This window comes from Limulus polyphemus, unplaced genomic scaffold, assembly GCF_000517525.1.
Source record: "Limulus polyphemus unplaced genomic scaffold, Limulus_polyphemus-2.1.2 Scaffold1594, whole genome shotgun sequence".
NCBI classification, from domain to species: Eukaryota; Metazoa; Arthropoda; class Merostomata; order Xiphosura; family Limulidae; genus Limulus; species Limulus polyphemus.
This window is the reverse complement of record NW_013667204.1, coordinates 248494-253350: the sequence shown is the minus strand read 5'-3', so window position 1 is coordinate 253350 and position 4857 is coordinate 248494. Positions and strand designations below refer to the sequence as shown.

The following is a 4857-nucleotide window of genomic DNA, read 5'->3' as shown; positions in this document are numbered from 1 at the left end:
AGAATAACCTGGACTTTTTCTTGAAGAAGCAGGGTTCGCTTTCAGAACTTTCGCCAAGTCACGCTTTCTTAATTTCAAAATCTAAGCTTTAACTTTCCAGTAACTAACACGACAACACAATTACATTAAATATTAAAAACATGTTTATATTTATTAGTGGTTTAGATAATTGTATATACGTATGTATTTAATGCATTGTTGACAAAATTAGTTCATATAAAAGAATAGATTATGAATATATTTTTAAAGGAGACAATCTACTTTTATATATGCGCCATAACCACACAAATTCAGATATAGTACGTATACTTATTGTTTTTTAAAAAGGACATTTTATGTTAGGTTTTATTTATTCAAGGCTATGGTAGGTTATATATACACATTTTTCCTACTAACGCTTTTTGTTTTCTGTTTGTTGTCAAAAAGCGTTTATTATATACTGAATTTTCAGGCAAAATTAATGCTGGTTTCGTCTCACGTTTTCAATTTAAACTTACTGTTACGTAATTTTTGAAATTAAATATATTGTTTTGATGAGTATAGTAGTGAGCAATGTTCTAATTTATTATACTGTCGCTGTATTTATTTTACAGATTTATAATTGAATAAAATCGTTATCTTCTATACTATTTATATATGCATACTAATACTAACATTTTGTTAGTTTAGTACTCAAGAGTGAAGTTTTAGTAAAGTGTATGAAAGTACACAGCTGGTAAAGGAAACGACGGTTAGTGTTCGGTCTTGCTTTTGTTACGATTGGACATAAATAAATAGTTTGTTCTTATATGTATTTGATATATTTTCTCCTAATTGTAGTTTTGTATTGCATTTTTTCAAATGTTATTTTTTTAATGTACGTTTCGTTGAGACTTGAATATATTCCGCCAACTTACGTTGTGATTAGGCTAAAATTTAAACAGTAGTAAGAAACGATAACGGTTAGGCTTAGCAGTACCTAATCCTTTAGGTTGTAGCTTAGGTTTGTGTATTGTACTTTGTAGTTATGTATAACGTTATTCGTTAGTACTTTTGTTAGTAAAGTGTAATAATAACATTAGTGTTGTAATAGACTATAGAGTGCATCTTGTAAAACTAATATTATAAAGGGTAGATTAGTAAAGATATTTGCACGTGGATGACCTCGCGTTAAAAATACAAAAACAAGATAGGTAAAACCAAAGTTTTTAAAAATGAATCAAATCAAAACATTTGGCTTAAATTAAAATGGAATAGTTTTTGAATTTGATCATAAGTTATGCTTTGAAGTTGAATGGGTTTAATTTGTAAAATCTCTTTAGAATAATATAATTTTAAACATCCCTCCCATAAAGTGAAAAAATGAGATGAAATGCAGCATGTGACACCAAGATTAAAAGAACAAATAACAAGCCTTTAATTTTAAAGAGGTGTGTCTTTATCTGGATTTCTTACAAATTTTCATTTTGTGCATGTGATGAAACTTTTTCTTTCTCCTTCAATATAGTATTCAGAAATAACCACCTCTTTACATGTGTGTTTTTATAAATATATATATATACAGACACATTTTTGACTTGTGTATTAATCTCAAAATACCTATTGTCTTTAAACTGACATATCAGATAAGATATTTTTTCCTTCAAAAAACTACATTCCAACCTCACTTACTCATATACATGTGGTCTATGCAAAATACGTTTCATGAACACATAGGAATTTTTTACAGAACTGGTCATCTTTTATCATCTGCTTGCACCTCTTCTATTTCCACACACAAATTACTAAACAACAACTCTCTTCAACTGACTTTAAAACTTTAGCCATGAGCTTTATACATTGGAACTTCTCATTAGTCTACTTATTAAAATCTCCTTATCTTAAATAATAATGCAACTTCTGTTGTATTTTGCCTACTTTAATTTTTTATTGCTAGTGATATAGATACTTTTACATATTAGTTTTTTTGTGGGTATTTATTATATTCAAGTTTGCTGAATGGTTTTACAACCCCCCCCCCTTCTGTTTTCAGTTTTAGTATTGCCCTTAAAAAGAATTCTCATAGTACATAAGTTTTTATTATTTAACATACTGGTGGTTACTTGTAATCAAGAGTTTTGTTCACTGTAGGAAATTGCTGAAGATGAAATGTGTGTATGTTCCAAAACGTGCAGTAAATATGTTGTTCCTCGTCAATTCTGTGGTGGTAGTTCATCATTACTGAAATAGGCCTCAACGCTAATGTAAGTTGAAAACTTTTTAATATGTAAATTTTTTGTTTATTGTCACATATCTTTTAAGAAAAGTAACTACAATGTAAAACTGATATATCTTACCTCCACTCACAGAATATCTTTTTTCTGTCTTTTATTGCCCTCTATATGTACAAATTTTTGCTCACCACTAGCTCTGATACTCCCTCCTACCCTCATGAGTGATAGCATGCAAATGAACTTGTGACAACCCTCCATCAATAGGAGTGTGATACAGCTCTTAGCACGGCTCACGTACTTCTATGGAGCTTAGCCAACCTTCACTTCTCGATTGATGTTCAGACATGTTCTTTGCACGTGCTTTCCTTTATGGAATTGTCAATCAGTTCCTTATTTTTATGAAAACTTAGTTTTTATCTTTATGTTTGCTACACTTTTGTTCTGAGATTTTTTTGTGTTATGTGTCTTTTATTATAATAAGTAATTTTTTGGAGCTCACAGTTTGGACTTTTCTATTTCCATTCTGTGTTGAAATGGATTCTGAGTTTCACCTTCCAGCTACTGCTGCTGCAGTTTCTCATACAGTTAACCTTACTTAAAATAATAAATCAACTTCTGGGTCCACAACTGTCAGAAAGAAATGTTAAGTCCTTGGTTTGCTGTTAGTTGGCTACCTTCATGCGGGCTCCTGATTCACCTGTGGAGTCTCCTCTCGTGCCTTGTTAAGGGGTACCTGAACATGAGGACGTGGATTTCAGCAGCCTCTTTCCTCCCCTTCCTGTGCCACAAAGTCACGTTTAGCTACAGTTGCAGTGCCATGCCTCCTCCTCCTTTCCTGGAGTTACTAAACCAGATATGTTACGTTTTATGTTTGTCTTTCCCTTTTCAATGAGAATCCTTTAGACCAATATCTTTTTCTCCCCCCACCTCACTGGATATTGGGGTTCATGTCATTAGGTTTGCAAACCTGTTACTTTCTAGGGTTAGAATGCCTCGACCCACACGTAATATGGAAGCCCATACTATGACTTTCCATAGGTCTGATTTTCCTTTTTTGGATTCTTACTTCTACATTCCCATCTCCCCAGCATCCTGGTTTTTTCTGCATTTTATCTATTGTGGTTGCATCTACCAATTCCGGGCTCTTCCATTCGGGCTAGCTTTGGCTCCATATGTTTTTCTTGGGTTATCAAGGCCTTTTCCCATCCTCTCCATTCCAGGGCCTTCGTTTCCACCATCATATGGATGACTGGCTGCTTCTAGTTCCTTTGCATGCAATCTCTTCTCCTCAGTTTCTTATTCAAGAGGCTGCATGGATAGGTTGGCTGGTCAAGGTGGAGAAGTCCTTCCTCTCCCCACTCAATATCTTGTTCATCTCAGAGTAATTTTTAATTCATGTCTCAGCCAGGCCCACCCTTCTCTCCTTTGTCTGCTATCTATAAAGCTTCTGGTTTGGACCATTTCTTCCTTTCCTTCTCCATCTGTAAGAGAGGTTTCTTTCTTTTGGGGATGTGAGCTTCTTTGGAAGCCCTAATTCCCCTAGGTCAAGCCCACGTGCAACATCTTCAGTGGTCTTTACTAGATCAGTGGAACTTTTAATGCTGGAACTTTGTTTGGCATCCCTTGAATGCCCCTATCCATCTCCCTCCTTACCTTCATATGGTCTTCACTTGGACTTGGTGGTTGGACAAAGACAACTCCACAGTGGGTGTTCCTACTCCTCGTCTGGGAGTGAACCTCTTATGGATGATTCTCTTTTGGGTTATGGTGCGTATCGACATGCAGGAGCTTTTGGGCCACTGGTCTATTGACAAGTTATCTCTACATATAAATTTTTTGGAATTGCTCATTGCTTGTCGGGCTTTGGTTCACTTCCTTTCGTCTCTCCAGAACAGATCGGTTGTGTTCCATTCCAACAACTCAACGATTGTATCACCCTTCACTTGGCAAGGGGCACTTGGTTGAGGTCTTTTTGTTTCAACATGTTGGACCTCCATGTTTTGGGACACCAACCATTGCATTCACTTGTTAGCGTATCACATACTGGGTTCCCTGATTCTGGTTGTAGTTCGTTTATCATGCCCTTACAAGATTATCCCTACGGGGTCATCCCTCAACCCACAAATATTTGGCTGGCTGTTCCCATTGGGGTACTCCAGAACTGGATTCAATTGCCACCCAACTGCATTCCAAGCTTTTGAGGTTTTGGGTCCCCTATTCCACATCTTTTGACTAGACCTGTCAATGCCCTCTGTCAGAATTGGGGGTGGGGGGCTTTCCCTCTATGTGTATCCCTCAACTTGTATTCTTCCACATGCTTTCTCCATTATTCACACCACTTTATGTTATGTCTTCCTGGTGGCACCAATTTGTCCAGCACAGCTGTGCTGTGGTTTCCACTTCTGCACCTGCTTCTATTGACACCTCTTACCCACTTTCCTCAGACATACTTTCTTGAGTGCTTACATTCTACTATTCCAACACTCCATCTTCATACATGGTTTTTTGTCTAGTTCCTTGCCAGACAGGCCAGGCTTTCCCTATGGGTTGCTTTCCTGATTTCCCATTCTGTTCATCCTTCCTCCATTTAAGTTACCAATGTAAGTGGTATGTCTACCATTGCTGGGTATTTCTATCATTGGTTTTTCTCCTATCTCTACTACCT

At 36.2% G+C, this 4857-nt stretch overlaps 1 long non-coding RNA gene across 2 annotated transcripts in view; it reads left to right on the top strand.

Annotated features, from left to right (window-relative positions):
• Positions 1-556: 556 nt before the first annotated feature.
• The window catches only part of LOC106464236, a 44728-nt gene continuing 40427 nt past the window's right edge, over positions 557-4857 (top strand). For both annotated transcript variants that reach the window (XR_002611694.1, XR_001291115.2), the window contains exons 1-2: positions 557-730; positions 2110-2222. This is a non-coding gene — a long non-coding RNA (uncharacterized LOC106464236). The remainder of the gene's footprint in view (positions 731-2109; positions 2223-4857) is intronic.